This window comes from Hyaena hyaena, unplaced genomic scaffold, assembly GCF_003009895.1.
Source record: "Hyaena hyaena isolate Hyena2069 unplaced genomic scaffold, ASM300989v1 scaffold_841, whole genome shotgun sequence".
Lineage (NCBI taxonomy): Eukaryota > Metazoa > Chordata > Mammalia > Carnivora > Hyaenidae > Hyaena > Hyaena hyaena.
The window spans coordinates 89,202-115,812 of NW_024081474.1; the positions used below are offsets into that span (position 1 = coordinate 89,202).

General features: G+C 39.0%; 1 pseudogene; it reads left to right on the plus strand.

Annotated features, from left to right (window-relative positions):
- LOC120222122 overlaps window positions 1–20,184 on the plus strand; it is a 96,333-nt pseudogene extending 76,149 nt beyond the window's left edge.
- Window positions 20,185–26,611: the final 6,427 nt, after the last annotated feature.

A 26,611-nucleotide genomic window follows, 5' to 3' on the forward strand; every position in this document is an offset into this window, starting at 1 on the left:
ATCTCATTAGGAGGCCTTACTTGTGACGTCAAGGGGACTTCCCTCCAGCCAATCTCGACAGCTGCCAGCACACAGATTCCACCTTCTATTCTATCCTGACTGGTTTCTTAAGGAACATTCACAAATGGGCCATCTGTTGCTTTTAATTGTTCTGAGTTGAAGTGCAGAGAATAGTATGTTTTTAAAAAAATTACACATACTAAATTTCTCATGTTGCCCTAAAGAAGATAGCATACATACCTGCAGTAGATTCCCCAGATGCACACAGATGTGCCCCCCAACCGTGCTTATTTTTAGGACCATATGTTCCTTTTTCATATCTTGAATATGGCCAGGTTAAAGCCACATTATCTTGACTACTGGATATATTAGTAAATGACAGAAAAAGAATTTTGATGGGTTTCATCCCATAAAAGTTGTAAGGGAAACCTTTCCCTCCTATTAAGACAGAGTATTAATTCAATGTTTCAACTATAAGATACTATTTTCCAGTATATGTTTTCTAAAGAAAAATACAGGTCTCATAATCTGCCCTCTCCTGTCCCAGTTCTAATATTAGAACCGTCAGAGGTTTTGTGTTTAATTTTATCATTGAGATTTTGATTGTGGGAGAGTGGGAGGACATAAGGATGAGTCTAGCTTAGAAACTGATTGGTCCATTGATGGAAATAGGGATTACAGGAGGAGATACTGGGGAAAATGAGAATCAGAAGCACAGGAGAAAGATCTAGGCTGGAGCCATAGATTTGGGGGTTAATGCACGAAAGAGGCACTGAAGTGTGCTCTAGAATTTTTAGCCCCTACACACACACACACACACACACACACACACACACACACACAGCAAGGTCTATCCTTGCCTACATAGATGAAGCAAAGACCACATTCTGATCAGTTGGCACGAGCTTTACCAAGCCCCACCCTGTCGGCAGGCAACCTGATTGACAGTAGTGTCTTCACAGGTGAGGATGACATCAAGACCCTAGAGCCTCAATACCAGGTATCAGGGTCTGGGGTGCCTGGGTGACTCAGTCAGTTAAGCACCTAACTTTGGCTCAGGTCATGATCTTGCAGTTTGTGAGTTCAAGCCCAGCATCAGGCTCTCTGCTGTCAGTGCAGAGCCCACTTTGGACCCTCTGTCCCCCACTCTCTCTGCCCTTCTCCCACTTGTGTGCTCACTCTATCATGTGCGCTCTCTATCTCAAAACTAAATAAACATAAAAAAATAGCAGGTATCAGAGTCATCAGAGAAAACAAACAACATGGAACACACCTGGAAAGGCAGGAAATGGTGCCACATAGCACCCAAGGAACATGTGAAGTGTTTCCATATGGACGCCCAGCACTATGTAGGAAGAATTTGAGAATCTGGAGTTTCCAGAGTTTGTAGAGGCAGAGCCTCCATTGTGACTTATTTTCACCTTAATTTCACCCTTAATCCAATGTGATTTCAGAAGTACGGGCTATACTGAAAAATAGGGTTACACAAAGAAAGAAAGAAAAGATAAACACATTTTATAACTCCATCTCCCCATGGATGAAAAGTATCTATTCAATCATCCCTCATAATGCAGATTTTTTTTTCCTAGGAAAATATAAAAAGTTACATCACGGTTCCCTTTTCATCCCCTGGCAGTGAAATTCTGCAGCAACTGTTCTCTTAACATCTCTGTCCTCGCGTGGGTCTCTTTTGCTTCAAAACAAGAAGCTGGTTGGACTGTGCTATTATTCACACTGATCAGAGAAGCAAATTTTCCTGGAATTCTCCAAGACACAATAGAAGGCACTGTTCTTACAGCTAATTGGAGGAACATGGATGGTGCCCAGGTTTGAATCACACAGACATAATTATTCCTTTCCCTTCACAGATAACATTAGAAAAGCATTCCCTTACATTCATGAACTTCTCCCTCTGCAGCATGAGAAATGCACGAATGTAGCCCAGCCTTCCTTGCTTACAGAGAGATCTGTTCCCCAAAATTGAGTGCATTTGTTTAAGCCCCTTTCCAAAAAAAAAAAAAAAAAAAGTTGAAAGTTTAGCTTAAGATTGACTTTTGGGGAATGGAGGGATGGGATTTTATCAGATTGCTGGGCAAGTAATGTGAGTATCTGCCAAAGAATCATATTGCTTTTTCTTTTAACAACAACAACAAAAAGTTTAAACTCATGCTGATTTGGCAGCAGGGAGCCTGCTCATGTGACAAATTAGTCAAGATGAAATGCAGTGGTTTGGCATTCCTGGAAATTTAATTCTCAGGTTTTGAAAAATGTGGGGAAAACAAGAAATCTTATTGTTAAGAGAGAGTCAGCACAGTGGCAGCAGCCCATTTGTAAGAAAAGTTCGTTTGCAAACAGGAAGGAACGTTTTGAAATGTCTTGAACTGGAAAGGTTGCCTGTAAAACAGCCATTTAAAATAGCTACAAAGGGATCATGTAAAACATAGAGAGAAAGAAGCACGGAAGTAAAGGCCTGATAGGCAAGAAAGTGGAATCTATATCCAAGGAGCTGAAAGTCCTATATGATTTTTAGTCTTTGCTTCATTTTATCCAAATGTCATGAGGAAGGGACCCAGGTGCCTCTGTCTGCGATTTCAAACAGAATCCAGATGCCAAATCAGGGTTAAAAACTTAAAGATAAAAACCTGAAGCAAGAGAGAATCAGAAAAGAGAGAACAAGGTCAAAAACACAGCAAGTAAGATCCAGGTCACCAAGTCAAGATCACGTACACACACTCAAAGTCAGGGGGAAGAGACCGAAAATTTCCAAGTTCAAGCTCACTTACTAAAGAAGAGCAAGGCCAAACAGGTCAAGAAGCGCCTTACACTGGACTTTTCAAATTCTTTCAAGGAAACTAATGCTGGAGTAAATTCATATCCTTAAAGATACTGGAGACATGACTGGAAACAGACGGGTACTGTGACAGCATTTGTAAATATCATATATCTTAAAAATCAGTGAAAAATGTGCATTTGTCTCATACAGTAGCTTTATTGTGTTCAAGATGAAGCTGATAAAAGTTAATGTCTCACCACTGAGTAAAATAGACTGCTCAGAAGGACACATCACATGCAGAAGTGCAAGAGAAACCACACCCTTGTGCAGCTGGGAGAACAGAAACTGATTGAGAAGCACAGGGCTCAACCATTGTCCTTAGCTGCACTTCCACATCATGTTGGGCCCTAACCCTCCCTACAATTCAGGAGTAAGCCCTGCTTCACCCCATGGCCATCAAGGTAGCCAGGGACCACAAACTCAAGAGGCAAAGGGGGTCAAGTAGGAAACACAATTGCCTGAGCTACTTGTCTCGAGGCCAAGGATAATGTCTGTCAGTTACAAAATCTTTTCAAAATGCCACGGAAGCCAAACGAAAAGGTCAAAGAGAGGAAGATGTGGACCCATATGCAGCCCGAGGGCCACAGTGTACCAACCTTTAGCGGTCTACTCCTCTTCCCCATAAAAAGAACTTAACTAATATTTGAGTGAAGAAGAACATAGAATCTAAGAGCTGGTGGCAGATCTTTTGCAAGAGAATAAACTGTGTCCAAGAAAGAAGAAAAGTAAAGAAATTAAAGTTATAACTCACATCTTAGCATATCAAGACTGTTTTTTCAGACTCTTCATTAAAAAATTTTTTTAAATGTTTATTTATTTTTGAAGGAGGGAGAAACAGAACATGAGCAGGGAAGGGGCAGAGAGAGAGGGAGACACAGAATCCAAAGCAGGCTCCAAGCTCTGACCTATCAGTACAAACTGATGAACCATGAGATCATGACCTGAGCTGAAGTTGGACACAATCAACTGAACAACCCCGATGCCCTGGGAGACTTTTCATTTTAACAAATGACAAAGGTAGGCTGGATGTGGAATGGACGTTCTGTGTGAGTTATCCAGAAAGCAGTAACCTAGATAAAGGTCAATGAGCAAAAACTCTATTGAGGGGGTGGGGAGAGGGAATGGAGTTATTATTTAATGAGTATAGGGTTTCAGTTGTACAAAAGGAAGCATTCTGGAGATGGATGGTGGTGATGGTTGTATAATATGAATTCACTTAATACCACTAGACTATAAATGTTTTAAAATGTGATAGATAGAGACACACCCATACACAATGGAATATTATTTAGCCATAGAAAAGGATATCCTGCCATTTGCGACAACACGGATGAATATTGAAGGTATACGCTAAGTGAAACAAGTCAGACATAAAAAGACAACGGACACCTGGGTGTTTCAGTCAGTTAAATGTCCAGCTCTTGATTCTGACTCAGGTCATGATCTTATGGTCGTGGGATCGAGCCCCACATCAGTTCTGCACTGAGTGTGGAGCTGCCTTGAGATTCTCTTTCTCTTCCTCTGCCCTTCTCCCCTGCTTTCTCTCTCTCTCTCTCTCTCTCTCTCTTTCTCTCTCTCTCAAAAAAGGTGGGGGGAGACAAATTCCATATGATCTTACCTAGATGTGGAATCTAAATAAAACCAAAAACCCATAGACTCAGAGAAAAGATACAAACTTCTCATTATAAAATAGGTAAGTCCTGGATGTACAATGTATGGCATGGTGACTACAGTTAATATTACTGTATTACATATGTGAAAGTTGCTAAGAAAGGAAATCTTAAAAGTTCTCATCACATAAAAAAATTTGTAACCATGTGTGGTGATGGGTTTTGACTAGACTCATTGTGGTGATCATTTCACCATATACACAAATGTCAAACATTAGATGGTACACCTGAAACTGATATACTACTATATGTCAATTATATCTCAATTAAAAATGGTCTGGATGGTAAATTTTATGTTATGTGTATTTTACCACAATAATAAAAAAAAACGTTTTAGGGAGTGCAACCCTAGGGAACAGGAGTGAGGGAAAGGCGGAGCAAAATCAGGCGGGAGAGAGAGCCAGAACAAAGAGTCTTGAGGAGTTAGCCACTGATTACAGGGGATTCCGCAGGATTGTCCCATGAATTTTGTGGAATGTGACTGAAGGCCATCCATGAGGGAGCAAGGAAAAAGCAAGTATCTCCAGGCTCCACCCTGCATTGGACATGAGTTTGCCCTGCAGAGGTATCACTCCAGCATGTCTGGGATATCATCAGTGGAGCCAAGTGGTTTCATTGCCAGAGGTGAGGCCTGTTGAGTTGCACATGTGTGTAACTCTTCAGAGCCCTGTAAAATCAATTATAATGGTGGCCACAGTAAGAGACAGATGAGCCCCTGGGAACCTGAAAGGGTGTCCAATACACAGATAAGCCAGAAAAACGAAAGGAGGCAAAAATATTCTAAGTAATGTTCTAATGCAATACTAAATAACAGTCAAATTTTGAGATGATTGTTAAATTCAGTATGTACCACTTCTGATCATTTGCTTACCATCTTTTATCACATCTACATGCCACCTTTATGTGATAATTGCTTTAAATTAAGTCCTTCTCTTGATTTACACTTTTGGCAGCTTATTAAGATATAATCTACATAGAGCAAAATTCACTCTTTTAAGTGTGCAATTCAGAAAAGTTTTGATAAACATACTTGTGTAAAATCCACCACAATCAAGATATCCATTTCTTGTATGATGATGTACATATCATTGAAAAACTTTTCCTTGTGCCCCTTTGTAGGACATGTCTACCCCCTGGCAGTCATAGATGTGATTTCCATCCCTATAAATCTGCCTCTTCCAGACTGTCTTAACAAAAAAAAGAATCATATATTATGTGATCTTTTTACTCACATTTTTAAAGGACCTTGGGGCACCTGAGTGGCTCAGTTGGTTAAGCATCCAACGGCTCAGGTCATGATCTCATGGTTCATGAGTTTGAGCGCCATGATGGTCTCTATGCAGACAGCTCAGAGCCTGGGGCCTGCTTCGAATTCTGTGTGTGTGTGTCTCTCTCTGCCCCTCCTCTACTTGCATTTACTCTCTGTCTCTCAAAAATAAACATTACAAATTTTTAATAAAATTAAAAGGAACCTTTAGGGGAGCCTGGGTGGCTCAGTGGGTAAACATCCAACTTCAGCTCAAGTCATGATCTCATAATTCCTAAGTTTGAGTCCCACATCAGGCTCCATGCTTACAGCACAGAGCTTGCTTCAGATCCTCTGTCTCTCTCTCTCTCTGCCCTTACCCCTCTCTCATCCACTCTCTCTCTCTAAGAATAAATAAACATTAAAAAAGGAAACTTAATCTCACTATTTTAAAGCATTGATGTGATATGCTAGTCATATCGTAATACCTATTAAAGAACACATAAAAATATAAAAATTAAAATATACCACGTAAACCATAAACACCACATGGATTTGGCTGGGCTGGGCTGGGAGTGAATGCAAACTAACACAGGACCATCAGGGGATGGAGGAAGCAGAGTCCAGCCCTCAGCTGCTGGTGGCAGAGGTGGAATGAAGCCTACTATGCAGACAAAGTGTATCTGAGCAGGTGAGTGGACAATGAGAACAAAGACCCATGAAGAATTGACCCCTGGAATTCCACACAAGTGTTCCTTGATTCAGACCAAGGTTGATGGGCTGTTTACAGTCTCTGTGTGGACACTGGCCAGAATAATGGAGGACTCCATGCAGAGCTTCTGGAACACTAGGCTGATGTCCAAGAGAAGGACTCAAACTCAGGAAATACAAACAAACTAAACTTCTTTATTGATGATTTTTCACTTTTCTTTTTCTTCCTAGCCCCACCACTTGGTTCTCCTTATCCTTCATCCGTTGGTAATTGCAAGAATAGAAAACCTAACTTTCAAAACAACATAGTCAAGAGCCATGATGAAGTGTGGTTTCTTCCTCGTGCTCCAAATAGAAAAACATCCACTATTGCAACCATGTTCATCTGATTGTCTTCTGGACCTGCAAGTTCCCTCCATCTCCCTCAGTGAAGTTGAGAAAATGCGCAGACACCTGAGCAGGAGGTAGAGGGGACTTTTGATTGGACCACTTCCAAATATGACTTCCAAATTCCCATTTCAAGAGCAAATTAAGGGGCGTCTAGGAGGTTCAGTAGGTTAAGTATCTGACCCTTGATTTCATCTCAGGTCATGATCTCAGGGTCATGGGATTGAGCCCCATATCACACTTCATGCTGAGCACAGAGCTGACTTGGGATTCTCACTCTCTTGTCTCTCTCTGCCCCTAGCTCCCATGCTCTTACTCTCTCTCACTCTTTCGAAATAAATAAAGATTTTTTTTAAAAAAGAGGAAATTAAGACCAGGTGGGAGTAACTTATTTATTTAGAGCATACTTCAAAATATGAAAGCAGCTCTAAGGTGGCATGACCTCTAATCTCCCTTTCTAGAACAGTATGACAACTTGAGCAATCTGAATTGCCATAACTCATAAGATAAGATGACTCTCTATCGAAAGGTGGCATGTGCTTCACCCTCTAACTCGCACCCCCAGGTGGAGTAAGTGGTTGTACACAGAGATATATGTGCTGCCACTTTGACCGCAGGTTATTTGGAGTGGTTCGTGTACTCAGGAAGGAAAAGCTAAGCAAAGACACGAGGCATTGTGTTTGCGTCTATAGACATAAATTGCTTTTTCTTTTTAATCTACTCCAATAAGTAAATAGCCAAATTCATTGTTCAACTACACCCCCAAGGTAAAATGAGTAGATTTTTTTTAGTGCAATGGACCTTTATGAAAGGGTTAATAAGCTTCCCAATGAGTCACTTACATGAGCTATTACATTTTAAAATCATGATTAATTTCACAACAGCCACTGTTTTGTGACTTATGTAATTATCCAAGCAGTGTTCGTAACACATTTGCAATAACTAAGTTCTATAGACTATATGTGTGTAGGAAAGTAAGGTTTATCCGCACTAGGAAAACTTTTTGCCTTTTCTCTCTTACGTGTCTTGAGCGTGAGGACAAAGCTGAAGCGTACTTGTTTTTCAGATTTTTCTCAACCTTGGAAATTCAGCTAGCAAAAACTTTACTATTGAGTGGTCAGCTTTCAATCTTAAAGGCAAATCCATATTTCTGATCTCATTTTTCTCCTCGGACAAAAAACAAGTATGCATTTCTTGTATGATACGTATCAATTGATTAAGTTGTGCAATCTAAATAATATAAAATATTACACAGATTTATTTCCTGAAATAAATTTGGATCTACATCTATCCTCCCTGAGGGAAATATGCATTGTATAAAGTGAAAAAGAAATGTACTGAATTTCTTTAGCAAAGAAAAATGAGAGCATAGGCCAAAAATAATGCCAATATCGTATATCCAGAATATGTAATTATAATCCTAGTTCTTAAGATACAACCAAAGGGGCACCTGGGTGGGTCAGCTGGTTAAGCAACTGACACTTGGTTTCGACTCAGGTCATAATCTTGCAGTTTGTAAATTCGAGCCCTGCATCAGACTCTGTGCCTATAGTGTGAGCCTGCTTGGGACTCTCTCTCTCCCTTTACCCCACTTGCTCTCTCTCTCAAAATAAATAAATAAACTTAAATTATTTTTCGTTATTAAACAAATAATAATAAAATATAACCAAAGAGAACCTCCATGTACCTCCGTGTAGGTGTAAGTGTGTGTGTGTGTGTGTGTGTGTGTGTGTGTGTGTCTTTGTATGGGCACAGAGAATCAGGAACATTTATTTTAGGCTGTTAATACATGGTTACTGCGTATGGAGTTGTGGGATACCATGAAATTTTTGTTTATACATCTTTATATTGTTTAAATAGTTACAATGACTATAAATTACCTTTGTAAATAACAAGAAGAACAAAAATAACAATGGAAAATGAAGGAGCAAGGGAGTGTAGATGGTGCTAATAAGTTCTTTGCAAGTTTGGGGTTTGTTTTTTTTTTTAAGTTTATTTATTTATTTTGAGAGATAGAGAGTGATTAGGGAAGGGGCAGAGAGAGAGGGAGACAGAATCCCAAGCAGGTTCTGTGCTGTCAGTGCCGAGCGCAATGTAGGACTTGATTCCATGGACCATGAGACATTGACCGGAGCTAAAATCGAGTCAGACACTTAACTGACTGGGCCACCCAGGAGCTCCTTTTCCTTCCAAGCTTTAATGCCAATCATTTGGGTCCAATATTCTAAATTGTTTTCTTGTTTTACTGGTTCCCCTCACCCCAGTCTCTGGTTAATTCCTTTTTCTTCCATTTGTATTATATAATTGACACACAGCACTGTGTAAGTTTAAGGTGTACAACACAATGAGTTGGCTTACGTATATTATGCAATGATGACCATAGAAAATATAGCTGACACCCATCATGTCCTATAGTTACAAAAAAAGGGAGGATCACTTTTAGCATTCACTCTCTCAGCAATTTTAAAATATACCATTTGGCAGTGTTAACTGTAGTCGTCAGACTATACATTGTAACCTCAGTATTTATCTTGCACCTGGAAGTCTGTAACTTTTGACCATCTTTCTCCAATTCTCTACTCCTAACCCCCTACCTCTGGTAACCACAACTGATGTCTTTTTCTATAAGTGTGATCTGGGTTTGGATTTTCCCCCCAAGATTCCACATATAAGTAAGATTATATAATATTTGTCTCTCTCTGTCTGAGTCATTTCATTTAGCATAATTTCCTCAAGGTCCTCCTGTTTCGTTGCACAGAATTTTTTCTTTTTATGGCTAAATAATATTCCATTATACATATCCCATCATTCTTACCCATTAGACATTTAGATTATTTCCATGTGTTGGCTATTGTAAATAAAGCTATAATAAACATCTTTGGTTAATTCTTTCTATCTTGAATTCTTCCTCAAGGGATGTTTTTGAGGGGTGCCTGGGTAGCTCAGTTCATTAAGTGTCTGACTTTGGCTCAGGTCATGATCTCACATCTCATGGGTTTGAGCCCCTCACTGGGCTCTGTGCTGACAGCTCAGAGCCTGGAGCCTGCTTTATATTCTATGTCTCCTTCTCTCTGCCCCTCCCCCACTTGCTCTCTCTCTCTCTCAAAAATAAATAAACATTAAAACATTTTTAAGGAATGTTTTTGATAAGCTAAATTTACAGAATGTAACTAGCAGCTCCAGTTTTATATAAAACAGCCATATGTATTCAGGAATAATCTAGCATTAAACAATGCGATGTAAATCAGGAGATCTAAATAGTATACAATCAGAGTTAAAATATTTCTAATCTGAAAGAGAGGACTTGAAAAATCAATTCAAGACCATAGGACTTAGACTCTAGTAAGCCCATCCACAACTTGCCAATGCCTTCAGGCAAATCCTTATGATCATGTACTAAGCTGCTGAGATTCATCAAGTAAAATCACTCCCCCAAAATTCAAGTGAATATATATAAATATAAATAAATGTGCTTACTAAGGAAGGCATCACATAACATTTTGATAGGTCTATAGAAAAAGGCCACTATGACCTTAAGTACTCTAGCTTAAAAAGCTCTTTGGAAGACTGAACTTGAACACTGGAGTAAGATAACATAAGCATAAAGGAGAAGAAAGATGTCTCACAAGTTTCAGCACCCTACAGTTTATACACCCCCTTGCATTTAGGCAGGTTCCAGGTTCAAGCATAGTCCCAACCTGTTGAGCCAACTCAAACTGTCCCTCTGGTCCTACTCCTCCCCACTTTGTGATGTTTCTTCCATATCCCCCTCACAGAATTGCCTGGATTTGTCATTCGGGAGCACCACACACCAGCATCCAGTTGCAGTAAAAGAAGATTTCTCATACCCCCCAAAAGAGCTCAAATTACAATCTGACATGCCTGATCATTGGCTTTCATTCCCTAATTCTACCTCAAGACAAGGTCCCATAAAATATTCAATCCCAAACAATTCAGGACATGCCTGGGGTATCCAGGGAACATCCCATAGCCCTATCAACCTTTGTTCTGTGTAGACTGAAATTAGTTACCTAAAACGTGCTTGTTGAGGAGCACCCTGAACCCCCAGAGCTGAGTTATAGAAACCATAGGAAGAGATAACACACCACCCAACACATAAATGTTATAAAAGGTGGTTTGGAATAAATGCAGTGGCCTGTCTTATGCTCCATTTCTTCAGTAAAATGAGCTCTTCTATCAGATAAGCAAGTCCTACATTTGTTGTTGTTGTTTTTAAGGCCTGCATTCTTTTTTTTTTTTTTAATATTTTTTTATTTATTTCTAGGAGAGAGAGACAGCGTGAGCAGGGGAGGGTCAGAGAGAGAGGGAGTCACAGACTGAAACAGGCTCCAGGCTCTGAGCTGGCAGTCAGCACAGAGCCCGATGCGGGGCTCGAACCCACGAACCGCGAGATCATGACCTAAGCGAAAGTCGGACACTTAACAGACTAAGCCACCCAGGCGCCCCTTAAGGCCTGCATTCTTAACTTACTCTACCACCCTAGCACCACAAGCTGGAAAGTGGCTGCTAATCTATTAAGGAGACTGACTGGGTTTTTGCTTCAACTTTCCATGGACAGCAAACATATTGAGCTGCTTCTGCATTAGGAAGGGGATAATGTTGGCTTTGGTTTCTTGCCCTATATTTTGTACCATTCCCCAAGAAAATGGGTGATTATTTACAACTGACAAACAAATTTGGGCATAGATAAGATCCTTGCCCATGTGTGGTTCATACTTTCCTCTCCTCTGCAAATGGGAACTGTCAAAAGCAAATTAAGTAATTACATGGTGTTCTTGCAGCTGTGTGTTTCCTTCATTACATTATATGGCTGTGGCTAAGGGATGGCTCTCTCCTGCCTAGTTTTTAAAATATTTGTAATGGAAGGTGGATTGTCCACTGTTGCCAGAAAAAACAAAAAGTAAATGAAAATGACATTGATGGCATGGCACAGCTGTGTGTGTGTGTGTGTGTGTGTGTGTATAGTACACCCTCTGCTGTGAATCATACTCTTTACCTGTTTTTTTAATTAATAAAAACGAGGCTATAAAAATAGAAACAAATTGTCAATCTTCAAATGGCTCAATAAATAAAATATCTTTAGTACAAACAGTGGGATTTACTGACCACAATCTATCATTTCTTTTAAAAGAAATCCACTGAAAAACATTATATAAATAAATAGCAAGTATTTATCCAAGAAAATAACAGCTTTAAGACCTAATGATCCTGGGGCGCCTGAGTAGCTCAGTTTGTTGGGTGTCCGACTTCAGCTCAGATCATGGTCTCACTGCTCATGGATTCGAGCCCTGCATTGGGCTCTGTGCTGACAGCTCAGAGCCTGGGGACTGCTTCACATTCTGTGTCACCCTCTCTCTCTGCCCCTCCCCGACTCGCACTCTATCTCTCTCTCAGAAATGAATAAATGTTAAAAAAAAAAACAACACAACAACTTATTAGAGTGCCTGGGTGGCTCAGTCGGTTAAGTATCCGACTTCGGCTCAGGTCAAGACCTCACAGTTTGTGGGTTCGAGTCCCACAACAGGCTCTGTGCTGATGGCTAGCTCAGAGATTGGAGCCTATTTCAGATTCTGTATCTCCCTCTCTCTGATCCTCCCTTGCTCACGCTGTCTCTCTCTCTCTCAGAAATAAATAAAAAATGTTAGAAAAATTAAAGAAAAATAAATAAAAATTTATTTAAAAAAAAAAAGACCTAATGATCCTGCAAGGTGAGTGTTTGGTTACCTATTGTTTGATATATGTATGGAAGAAAAGAATAAAAAGGAAAGGGGAATTTTTTTAAAAAAAGGTTGATCATTCTAGAATGCTTGCTTAAAAATTCTACATTAGCCTTTGGACACTGTTATTTTCAAAAACCTTAATTTCAGGCATGTTGGGGTGGTTCAGTCAGTTAAGCATCTGACTCTTGATTTAGGCTCAGGTCATAATCTCACAGTTTGTGAGTTTAAGCCCTGCTTTGGGCCCTGTGTTGACAGTGTGAATTCTCTCTCTCTCTCTCTCTCTCTCTCTGCCCCTTCCCCACTTGTGCACTCTCCCTCTCTCTCTCAAAATAAATAAACTTGAAAAAAACCCACATTCATTCCAGCACTCCTAATAAGGATGAGGGAAGAAAACTTATGATTTCAATGTTTGTGCCTGTTTTCTTAAAGAATGTCCTCCAACTTGACAAGGCTAATTTTCAACTAATTGGCTTCTCATAACTGTAAGGATATATATGCTTAATGGAATACCAGGCATCTGGATAAAAGAGAAGTTGTTATATACATATACACATATGTATGTATGTATATATATATGAAATATATTAACATCATATTAAATTTTTAAGATAATACAGTTTATTTAGAAACATATACTCAAAATGTCAGAGCTTCAACTGGAAGCAATAAAAAATGCCAAGACTTAAGGACAACAAAGAAACACAAAGACAACCCAAGAAAGGGGCCAGAATGAAATGAATGCCAAAAAAAATCTCCAAGGCAGATAGGACTTTCAAGAATATGAATTTTTATGTTATCCTGGAGGAATTACCTTCTTAGTATAAACATTAAAAAAATAGAATTATGAGAAAATGTAGCAAAAATAAAAACAAAATTAACATATAACCATGCTTAAAAAAAATAGAAAATCTTTACATGCAAGATAAACAGAGAAATCAAAGCCAGGGCAGAGAGGTGACCCAACAGCAGGTCCAAGCTCAATCACAGACCCTAGAGGTTCAGGGCTAAGTCCAAATGATTCTGCTTTGTTTTGTTTTAAGATTTTTTAATTCTAAGTAACTTGTGCACCCAACACAGGGCCTGAACTTACAACCCTGAGATCAAGAGTTGCACACTCCACTGACTGAGCCAGCCAGGCACCCCATCTAATGCCTCTTCGAGGACAAGGGAGAGAATGTCTGCAGGGTGGAAGTGGGGTAGAGGGAGGGCTGTGGTTGGATACCTCCCTGTGAATCACAGAGTCTTGAAATACTACTTCCTCCATGAAAAAACTGAAATAACTCCTCCCACTGACTATGAAAGCAGTTAGAAGTCTTGCCACATCTTCAGGGCCTTGGGTTAAAAATAAATCACCTATGAGAAATCACAACTCCAGGTACCCATTTTATATAAGTGTAGGGTTTAAATGTGTAACACCCACACCATTAAGGCACCACAAACCATGAAGTTGATATCAAAATGGCTCTAAAAGACTCTTAGCATCCTACAAAATGTAAGACCCCTCCCTGGAGATACTTTAAAAACAGGGGCTTAAGAAACTCTCACAGTGAAAGAGGAGTGCTTGGGTAGTCAGTTGGTTAAACATCAGACTCTTGACATCCACTCAGGTCTTGATCTCCCAGTCACAATCTCAAGGACATTATCCCACAGTCGTGGGATGGAGCCCCAAGTTGGAGTCTGCAATGAGCCTGGGGCTTACTTGGGATTCTCTCTCCCTCTCTCTCCAACTCACACTCAAGTGTATGCTCTCTCTCTCTCTCTCAAAATAAATAAATAAACATTAAAAAAAGAAGAAGAAAAGAAACTCTCCGGGGAGAAGAGGTGAGGGTGGAGGAGTCACCGTAGCTGACACTCATTTGTTTTAATTACCTTTTTTTTAGATTTATTTTTATTATGAAGAGAGAAAGAGTGAAGCACCAGAGGAGAGGGGCAGAGAGAGAGAGAGAGAGAGAGAATCTTAAGCAGGCTTCACATTCACTGTGAGCCCTACTCAGAGCTCAATCCCTCAACCCTGGGATCATGACCTGAGCTGAAATCAGTAGTCAGATACTTAAATGACTGAGCCACCCACTCAGGTACCCCTGAACATCATTTTAAATTCAATGAGAAATCAAGACAATGTAAGGGAGATTCAGAAAATGCAATCAACAGGAAAATTGACACTCCAAAAATAGGGATTAGATACAGTGTGAAAGAGACTACAAACAAGTTTATTTAAAATTAATAAAGAGATAACAAAGGAACAAAAACCATAAGGTAAAGACAAGAGACAATAAAAAAGAACAGACCACTTTGGAAAGAAGCCAGTGAGAACTCTTAGAAAAGAACAAAGTCATTGAAGTTACAAACAAATGAAAATATCCTCATTCAGCCTAAGTGTCCATTAACAGATGAATGGATCAAGAAGATGTGGTTTATATATACCATGGAATACTACATGGCAATGAGAAACAATGAAATCTGGCCATGTGTAGCAACATGGATGGACCTTGAGGGTGTTATGCTGAGCGAAATAAGTCAGGCAGAGAAGGACAAATATATGTTTGCATGTATAGGAGGATTAGGAGGAACTTGACGGAGGAACAAGGGGGAGAAGAAGGGTGGAAATGGTGGGGGAAAGGGAGAGAGGCAAACCATGAGAGACTCTTGAATGCTGACAAAAACTGAGGACTGATGGATGTGGGGGGGGGGATGGGCATGGAGGAGGATACTTGTGGGGATGAGCACTGAGTGTTATGTGGAAACTAATTTGACAATAAACTATTTGTAAAAAAGAAAAAAAAAGAAAATATCCTCATTCAGACATGTTATAGAAAAACTTCAAAACTTCAATGACAAAGGAATGAGAAACTAAAGGCAAATTATCCATAAATAAATGGCAGTTAGACTGACAGCCAACTTCGCATCATCTCATCAAATGATTCCAGAAGGCAGTGAAATATCTTTAAGCAATGGGGGAAAATAACCATTGGTGTAGAGTGTAGATAAAGTGGTGATGGCAAAATGAAAACATTTTTAGGTAAACTGATAGAAAATATTTACTACCCACAATTCTTCCCTGAAATGACTATTAGGGTGAACCATGTGAACTACTTCCTATCTGGCCATTTTTGACCCACAAAAAAAATTCATGATTCAAAGTAAAACTGAAAGATGTATGTGATTTAGGAAGAAGAAAAGTGAATATCAGATATAGGAAGCAATGATGAGCATTTACTTACAAATCTCAATAAACCTTGACTAGTAAATAAGAATACTATTTTAAGAACAATAAAATAACCACTAGAATTTTTGGAATGGGAGGAAAGAGTTAATATATATGTAGGGGTATGAGGATAGAGCTATTAATTAAAATGAAATCCTATTAAGTCATGAGTAGATGTTAAAATTTTGAGGTTGATGACTAAAAGACCAGAAATAAAATACAAAACTTCTGAATCAGTGGTTGGAGTGGGGGCTGGGAATAAAGAAAACTCAGTTTTTCCAAGAGAAGTTAGGAAAGAAGAAACTAGAAGGGGAAATAAAGGTGTGATAAATAGAAACATGGAATAAGATGATAAACTAAGCCCAATGATGGGATGCCTGGCTGGCTTAAGTTGATTAAGCATCAGACTTTCATTTTTTAGCTCAAGTGATGATCTCACTGTCATGGGTCATGTGATCGAGCCCTGAGTTAGACTCCCTCTGTGCTGAGTGTGGAGACTGTCTAGGATTCTCTTTCTCTGTTCTTCCCCACTCACATTCTCTTTCCCACACACAAAAGAAATAAACATTTTTTAAAAAGCCCAAAGAACTGATAATCAAAGTGGCTAAAAAAGGCAACAAATGTGCCTGTTTAATGGCAGATCCTTCAGATCGGATTTCAAAGGGCAGATGCATAATATCAAACTATACGCTGTTTTCTATAAAATGAATCTATAAGGGTTCAAAAAGATCAAAAGTAAACTAATGACAAGAATGAAACAGTATGTAGCAAGCAAATACTAAGAAGGAGGGAAGGGGAGAGGGGAAAAGAGGTGGAAGGGGAGATTTGGAAGGGGAGAAGGGGATGGGGGAGGGGGGAAGAGAAGGAAAAAGAAGATGAAAGCGAAGAATGAGGGTAATGGAAGAGCAGGAAGAAGCTGTATAGCAATATCAGACAAAGAGACTTTAAGACCAAAACAAATTTTTAAATCATTATTAACAGATTAAGAGGGTCATTATTTAATGATTAGAGGAACAATACACCAGGAAAATATACTTGCTTTAAATCTCTATTCACTTAAGCCTGGATAAATAGTTTTGAGGACATATTGACCGAAATTCAGACCACATTTGATTTCTTTGGTGTTTTACTAGAATATTTTCCACCATTAGTTAGTTCCTAAGTATTAACTTGATCATCAAAAAAAATTTTTGGTAACTAACTATTGTGTCCCAAACTAGAAATTAATGTTGAAGGAAAAAAGTCCCTATCTTCTTGGAGCTTAAATTATACTCCAGAGGGTAGAATACATCTATTTCAAAATAAATCTTGAAAGCACATGACTTGTATGTAAGAAATTACACTAAAATCTAAAATAATATGCAGGATTCAAATTACTTAGTCATATTGCCCAATGCCCTAAGTGGTTCTCTGATAATAAATTAGATAGTTAAGAGATTTGTTCATGTTTTGAGGGATCCCCTGTGTCCAGTGGGCTCCATGTATTTTTTCACATATTTGTTTCTCATTTTTACTGAACATAATTATAGAGGTGACACCCCATGGCATTATTTCATTTTAAATGTACGAAGCTTAGTAAGATGTTACTGCCAAAGTGTACATGTGGCCAATTAATAATGGTTATGAAAATAATGATTTCATAATTATTGGCTTGTTCCATGAGAAATGTAACTGAAAATCCAGCACAGTTCCATGATTTAGGAAGTATAAATAGCAGCCCAGCAATGTACTCACTTTTTCATCATTTGCTTTATTCTCCAAATGTAAACAGCATAGATTCACTGAAAGTTCTCCTTCAGGCATGCGCGTCTCTGTTGAGTCATATGTTAAAATGACATAAGGGTACATATACTTAAATCTTCATGAAGCATATCTCTTTTCATTAACTGCCAAAGTATACACACAATATTCCAGAAGAACAAATTACGACATAATTTTTTAGATACGGTCAAAACATAGTTGGCACAAGCTAGCCAAAGAAATGTAGTCGAGTGGCAAGTGATATTTAATTCACATCCTGACATATTTACATAAACTATTAAGTATTGATGATGATAAGACCTCACAATTTCTGATATCAATTTCTGCTATAAATGCCATGCACACTTTAAGCCAATATAAACACAATTCTAACAATTAGCATGAAAAAAGTCCTAAGATTACATCTGGACCCTCCAAAAAAGTCAATGTGATACAAAAAGGTTTCCATATGTTTAAACAGCTTACCTCTAACAGAAATAAAAGTTTCAAATTAACCTGGTATTTTGGCATGCCATTTTGTGGTATGGATGATGGTACGTCATATCCAGACTAGGACATGTGAACTAATGGTCATTTCTAAAAGTTTGTGGTTTTTCTCATCAATAGAGAGGGTCAAGTAACTATGAGGTACACTCATGAATCTTATGTCCTCATAAAGTTCAGCATTTGATTGGAAAAGGCTGTCTCTGGGTTTAATTTTCTGATGATCATGGCCTTGAAATGGCTCCCATTGTTTTGCTCGTTTTATTCAACCAAATTCACCCAGAATCTCCATGCATGTGTTACTTAACTTGCCAACCACTTTGAGGGGGAGGGAAATGCCAAATCTGGCATTACCTGGTGTTTCCTGTGAATTCCTAGGGTTGAGTTGCCAGTGTCTTGTGGGAGAGATAGTCAGTAGAGCCCAGGGCCTGCCAGCGGGAAGAATGTGCCAGAAGATCCCAGCATAAAGCTTAGGCCCCACAGGCCTGCCCTGAGAGAGTGTAAGAGAACCAGATTCCACACAGTTCGAGGATCTCAGATAAATCTGCCTATCCCACCTCATCCTCCATGCTCTGGGGAAGGGAAAGAAGGAGAAGTCTCCTCTGAGGATTCATACCCACTCAGAGGTCCTCTCTAGGGTTTGCAGAACCAATTCCTTGTGCTTAGATAGTCTAAAGACTCATAACAGTGGAGAAGTTAGTTTAAAGTAGTCATCAGAAGGAATCATTACAGAGAATAAAGATGGCATGATATGTAAAGAGATAATGGGTAAGGTTTTTCAGAATTGCTAAAAGATACCAGTCCTTAGATCATAACACTTGAAACCTCAACAAAGATATATCAGATACATCATAGTGAATGAAAGTCAGAGATGAAAAGAATTTTTAAAAACAGCCAGAGAGAGAAGATAGATGATCTACAGAGAAAGAGCAATAAGACTGATAGCTGACATCTTGATATCGATCCACTGGAGGGCCAAAGAGAAGGCACTGAAAGACAGAAAAAAATAACCAGCAAGCTGGAACCCTAACTCTGGCAAATATTCTTTTCAAGCAATGGTACAATGCAGGTGATGAGTATATGTGTGCAGACTAGAAAATTCTTTCAGCTTTGAGAGAAGTGTACTTGACCTCTACTCAACACTGTCTTCCTTATTCTTTTCCTCTGGCACACAAACACAAGGATGAATACTGCAGGCACTCCTGAGACCTGAGGTTGGAGCCAGGCTGCACAGGACCCAGACCTTCTTTCCCACCAGGGGACAGCAAGTAGAGCAAGGACATCTGTCCAGCAAGAGGCACCACCAAGAGAAGTAGTGCAGGGGGCAGGTGCTGACTCTGCAGACACCTTGGCAGAGAGGCGAGGGCCTTCCGGGCCAGCTGATTGCCACTGAAAAACCCCCAGAGAGACCACCCCCCCCACCAGGCCCCCCAGAAGGCACTGCCCACATCGGATCAGGCTGTTTGGAAAAATTTCCTGCAGTTGTGTAGTTTAAAGAAACTCCCACAGTCATGTGACTGCAGCTATTCCCGGGGCTGGTTGAATGCAATGTTTAATAAAGTGGATGGTCGAGGTGTCTGGATGCCTCAGTTGGTTGAGCTTGATTTTGGCTCAGGTCACAGTCTCACCCATGATGGGATGGAGCCCTGCGTCTAGCTTAGCGCAGAGGATAGAGCCTGCTTAAGATTCTCTCTCTCTCTCTCTCTCTCTGCCCCTCCCCCACTGGTGTTCTAAATAAATAACCTCCGACAGGCCCTCTAGACAAATATAGGCATTTGTCTAGAATTGGACCTTTGTCCATAAAATTCAGGCAATTGACACCACCAGCTCTTGTATCACCAGCATGGGATTTGATCACATGAGGGCTTACAGCATATTGGAAAAATGAGACTATGCAAACGTCATATATCAAGGGCGACTGCTTGGAGAGACTTAGTAAACTTGAAAATTTACAAAAAAGCATGTTGGAAATGGGAACAATTTCATGTGGGAATATCACAGGCAAAGGCATCATTGCTTTACATCGCTTAAGAAACCTCAAGTATTTATTGTTAAGTGATCTTCCTGGAATAAGAGAAAAAGAAAACCTTATCCAAACCTTTAAGACAACACTGCCTTCTCTGGAACCAAAATCAGACTTGAAATAAAATAATAATATTTAATAAGTGTCTTATTTCAATATAAAGTGTCATTTGAAAAAAATACTTTCAACTTTGCAATACATTTGCAAATCTTAATAATGAAATATTGGAAAGCCACTTTTCAAGAAAGAAATGCAGCTAGGGGATTTTTATTTTTTTGAAGTTTTTATTTATTTTTGAGACAGAGAGAGACAGAACATGAGCGGGGGAGGGGCAGAGAGAGAGACAGACAGACAGACAGAATCTGAAGCAGGCTCTTGGCTCTGAGCTGCCAGCACAGAACCCGATGCAGGGCTTGAACCCACACACCGTGAGATCATGACCTGAGCTGAAGTCAGATGCTTAACCAACTGAGCCACCCAGGGGACAAGAGGATTTTTAGATTAACCTAAAATATTGCAAGGGCCGTACTTCAGGCAAGAAGATTATCTAAGATGGAAAGGATTTGATCTGAATAAAAATGGTGAGCAAAGATCCTGGAGTAGTAAATAAATAGGCAAGTAAATCTAAACAAATTCGTTGTGTAAAACAATAGTAACCTAGTTTGTGGCAAAGAACATTCTAGAGATAAAATACAACTGCAATTGTATACCAGGGGAAAGGAAGGAACAGAGTTTAAGCTTCTCAAGTTCCTTCTATTTTATGAGAGAATACAGATGTTGATTGTCTTAATCTTTGGCAAATATATTAAATTAGCTTCAGTAAGTGACTTAAAGATAGGGATAAAACACACCTCCAAACAATAATAGAACTAGCAAAAATTTAAAGACAAGTAAACCAAAACTAAATCCAAAGGATATCAAGAAAGAAGAGGATTTTTTTTTTAAACAAGGAAAGGACAAAATGAGACAGAAAGAAAGTCTATAATAAAGCTACATGGACTAAGCAAAATCAATGAAAGCAAAATTCAATTAAAAAAAGAAGCAGAAGCCAAGGTATGCAGTTTGTAAGTGAAGAACCTAAAACCAAAACAAAAAACTTATAGGGGCACTTGGGTGCTCAGTTGGTTAACTATCCGACTCTTGATTTCTGCTCAGGTTATGATCTCACCATTTCTGAGATGGAGCCCCACATCCCGCTTTGTGCTGATATCACAGAGCCTACTTAGGATTCTTTCTCCCTCTCTCACTATGCCTGCCTCCCACTTGTGTGTGCATGCTGTCTCTCTCTCTCAAAATAAATAAATAAAGTTTACAAAATTACAACATAAAAAGATGGGAAAATATATACTAAGTATATACCAACAAAACAAAGCTAAAGTAGCTATAGAAACATCTGACAAAATGGTCACTAAAGCAGTAAGATTTCTCTTCCTGAGAGTAAATGATGAATTGCACTTCTTTCACTGAAATTCCCAGGTCAAAAATAACGACTCTTCACACATGGTAACCTTGCTTTTGAGCCTCGCTGTGCATATCCCCTTAGATTTCTGTCTCCATTTCCAGTTGACGTAAGCCATACCTGGAATCCTCACAAACTCTGGTCCTGCATTCTGAGTTCTATCCGTTTTTCCACTCTCTAACCACAATAGCCTTATCCTCTGGCTTCCTCCCTTTCTCCAAAAACAACCAAACACCAAACCTACTCTACTGCTCCAAACCCTCAAAACTCAACCTTTCTCATCTCATCTTGGCATCAGGGATTTCAGAAGCGCCAGTTCCTTTCTTACCTCTAAACCAATTACAAAACAAGAGTAAGGCAGATGCAAAAGCTTTGTCTTTTCTATTTATTTTTTAAAGTTTAGGGGCGCTTGGGTGGCTTAGTCTGCTAAGCATCCGACTTTCACTTAGGTCATGATCTCGCGGTTCGTGGGTTCGAGCCCCACGTCGGGCTCTGTGCTGACTGCCAGCTCAGAGCCTGGAGCCTGTTTCAGTCTGTGACTCCCTCTCTCTCTGNACATATTTCCAAAAAGAACACAGACTCAATTTATATACTTTCCTAACCCAATTATTTATAAGGCTATCTACCTTACATTAGCTAAAACCTATGACTTAAAACCCATGTTTGTTAAAAACAAATACACAGGGGCGCCTGGGTGGCTTAGTCAGCTAAGCGTCCGACTTTCGCTTAGGTCATGATCTCACGGTTCATGGGTTCGAGCCCCGAATCGGGCTCTGTGCTGACTGCCAGCTCAGAGCCTGGAGCCTGTTTCAGTCTGTGACTCCCTCTCTCTCTGACCCTCCCCTGCTCACACTGTCTCTATCTCTCTCTCTTTCCTAGAAATAAAAAAAAAATATTAAAGTTTATTTATTTATTTTGAGAAAGAGAGAGAGAAAGACAAAGCATGAGTGGGGGAAGGCCATAAAGAGCGGGAGAGAGAGAGAATCCCAAGCAGGCTACGCACTGTCAGTGCAGATCAAGGCATGATCTTGAACCCAGAGATCATGACCTGAGCTGAAGTCAAGAGTCAGCCACTTAACCAACTGAGCCACCCAAGCACCCGCTTAGTTCATTTTAAAGGACAAAGCTGCCTTTCCCAATTTCTTATATTTAAGATATTTTCTGAATACTGTGGTCAAAGACATTGGAAATGATTTTGTTTCTGTAACTTTCTTTTAAGAATGGCCAACAGTTTGTCTATCTCACAAAGTAGGTCATGTGATTAGTGATTACCTGAGCATTGGACGAGAATTCGCCCTCCAGGTATTTCTGACATGTAGCAAACGTAGGGCAGATTCTGGCCTATTAGAAAAAACAAAGCAGCAACAGACTAAAGGAGACAGTAAAAAGAGTCAAAGAGAACAAGAACAAAACAGAGCTTATTTACTGTTTAACCCAGATTGACCCTAAAAGTATTAACGTATTATTGGAATTGAACATTGACTAAAACCTATCAGAGGAAAGGAGGAAATAAATTGAATTCCAAATAACACAAAGCTCTTTCTGTTTGTTTCAAAAAGTGGAAGGCAGAATTACTGATTTATACTGAATTTCTATAATTTTTTTTTCTCAAAAACACTTTAGCCAAATGAAAAAGTCCTTAACTCTTACATAGAAGACCGTGATCCTAGGTCAAAAGAGCTTGTTTTCACCCATGGGTGTTAATTCACATTCTAGATGGGAAGAAAACATAAAAAAAAACAAAAAAAAAGGCTAAATGAAAAGGAGAGATTTAAACACCTACTCAAGAAATACAAGAGATATCACTAGACCAGAAGTGGTTGTCAAAGGAATTGTATCCAAAAGAAATGCTAAACAAAATGGACTGATAATATTGCTGAAGCATTCACTTCAATGCCAAAAAGTAATCAAAGGCAAAGAAGCCCACTTCCACTTAAGCCTATCTGAATGGTTAACTGCAAACACAAGGAGAATCCAATGAAGAGAGGATGAGCAAAATGTCCCACAAAAACAACAGTAGCAGAAGAGGGTGGGGTGGCGAGGAGGAGTGCTGCCCACTGCCCCCCATTGCTAAAGAAGAATCACGCTGTAGGAGTGAGTCTGGTCAGGTAGGAGAGAACAGAATGGATTCTATCTCTGCTAAGTCAGCTGTGGAGATAGTGCCGGACAGACACTGGAGACTCCTGGAATGCGAGCCGATGAATCAGGGAGGGAGAATGCATCCTAGCTCCCCCTCTGCAGCCACATCAAAGGTTCCAAGGATTAGAAAAAATGCTCAGCCCATTGCGCAAGCCACCCTGGATACCCAGAATCTAATCCAGTTGATGAGTTTATTCAAGCCAGTTTTTTGTGGAGTTGGTACCAAAAACATCTCGAACGACTTTTTGCCTGGGAAACGAAACAGAAGAACATTCTTTATGCAGCACCCTCATCAACATTTGCCAATGGTAATAAAGCAATTCTAGAACTCTAATTCCTTAACATAAAGTTATGATTGCCAAAAACCAAAATTATAGTCCCAGACTTCTTTTTCTCTAGATAAAATGAAGTCTTGGTTATCTGGACTATTTGAGCCGTATCCTGTCTATGCACTTATTTTCCATCCCAGAAGTGGAAAGGTAGGTATGATGCCCCCTCTACTGGCTATGCCCCTGCAGTTAAATATGAGTTTAACTTCACAACTCAGCCTTTTAGCTGGATTCCTCTCTCCAAAAACCAAGAAATGGACCGTGCAAGTTTCTTAAAACTTAACCAAAGATTTACAGAGCCTTTAACAAACATCACATTAAAGAGTTAAAAGAAACATGTTTAAACCCTTAAAAACAAATTCTATTCATTTATTTTTGCTGATATTGACTGAAACTATTGACATTTTCTGATGATTTTCTTAACTCTGCCCTGGAGAGTGAAGGACTAGAGAGGAAATTTAAGAAAGGAAAATAATAATAAAGATGTTTTAGATGTTTTGAAGCAAGGTTTCCAAGCATTTCCTATTCTCTCTCCTCTCAATACATGCAGAACCTTTGCCTCCCCATTCTTCCATCACTGAAACATGCAAGCACACTTGGTGACCTTATATCCTATGTCTTCCGAACTTCCAGAAAAGAGTATAAATGTATACAGTTAACTGTAGGTGAAAACCCTAGGGTATTCTTTGGTTCTTGAAAACTAATAGGAATAATGGCAGTGATTGATACCAGCAAGTGGACACCCCTTACACGAGCCAATTGTTACTCAGATGGATTAATGGGGCTATCCCCTCCTCATTGATGATCAAGCAAGTAATCTGAAGTTGACATTCCACAATGTACTTTCTTTCTTCCCAAGGTCCGAATTTTAGCCTAAACCTATTTATTCAACCAAATTTGCTCATTAGGTCATCTGATAAATATTTACCAAGCATCTACAATCTGTCAGGCAATGTCCTAGGGGCTATGGATATAGTAGTGAACAGACGGTCTCACCTCATTTCACTGAAAAGACAGAAGGCAGCTTAGTGAGTGGGCTCCCATTCTTTGTCCCTGCATCTCAATGAGTTTATATGTGTCCACAAATACTAGGTTAAATTCCAACTCCATGAAGTCTTCTCTGATCAATTTGGGCCATGGGTCTCACACCAACTCTGATTTTATGAAACATTCTATCATTAAACCACTACATATTTCCTATCTATACATGTATTTCTCATGTGTTATTGCCTTGAATTAGCATTTAAATATTTCACTGCCATCTGACTGTTCACATATGTCTGCATTTTTCCTCAACTAAATTAAAACTTCTTTGAAGCAAGAAACACATAACCTGATATAGAATTATATAAGAAGTCCTAAAGAGGTATAAAAATAAATCATTTTTAACAATTCTCCTTTCTTGAAAAGAATATTATTAATACAGTCTATCAGCAAAGTTTTATGTACTACAGAAATTGAATTAGTTACTAATCCTAACTAGATTGTCTTATATTAAGAAGTTAATTGTAATCCCCAGGGCAACTTCTAAAAAAATAACAAAAAATATGGTATTGAAACAAGATTAAGAGAATTTAAATGATATTACTTAATGCAAAAGAAGACAGGAAGGGAGAAATAGAAGAACAAAAAGAATGTAAGACATGTAAAAGGCAAATAATAAAATGATAGACATAAATCCTATCATATCAGTAATTATATTAAATGCAAATGGATTAAATGTTCCAATAAAAATGCAAATATTGGGCAGAATAGATTTTTTTAATGTTTATTTTTGAGAGAGAGAGAGAACATAGGAGAGGGGCAGAGAGAGAGGGAGACAGAAGAGCCTAAGTGAGCTTTGCACTGACAGCAGAGAGCCCAATGCAGGACTTGAACTCATGAACCCTGAGATCATGATCTGAGCCAAAGTCAGATGCTTAACTAACTAAGCTACCAAGGCATCTCAGGCAGAATAGAGGTTTTAAATGATCCAATTCTATGTCTACATGACATATATTTTAAATTCAAACAGATGAATAGGTTAAAAGTTAAAAAGATGGAAAATATATACCATGCAAATAGTAACCAAAAGAGTTGGAGTCCTATATTAACGTCAGATAAAATTGACTTCAAGACAAAGATTTTATGATGATAAAAGGATCAACCTATCAGAAAGACTTAACAATTATAAACATATATACATCTAATAAGAGATCCCCAAAATACATCAAGCAAACATTTACAGAATTGAGGAAATACATAATTCAGTAATAATAATTATAGATTTCAATAACCCATTTTCAATAATGGATAGAACAATTAAGCAGAAGATCACAAAAGAAATAAAAGACTTGAAAAACACTATAAACCAACTAGACTTAACAAACATTGATAGAACACTCCATCCAACAACAGCACCAAAAATCTAGGAATAAAAGGGAATGTCCTCATCAATCTAATGAAGGCTATTTTCTAAAATCACATAGCTAACATCATACTTAATGAAGAAAGACTAAATATTTACCCCTATGATCATGACCAAGAACAGACAATGTCTGTTCTAATCATGTCTAGTCATTGTACTGGAGGTTCCAGCCAGAAAGATTAATCAAGAAAAAGAAATAAAGGCATCCAGACTGTGA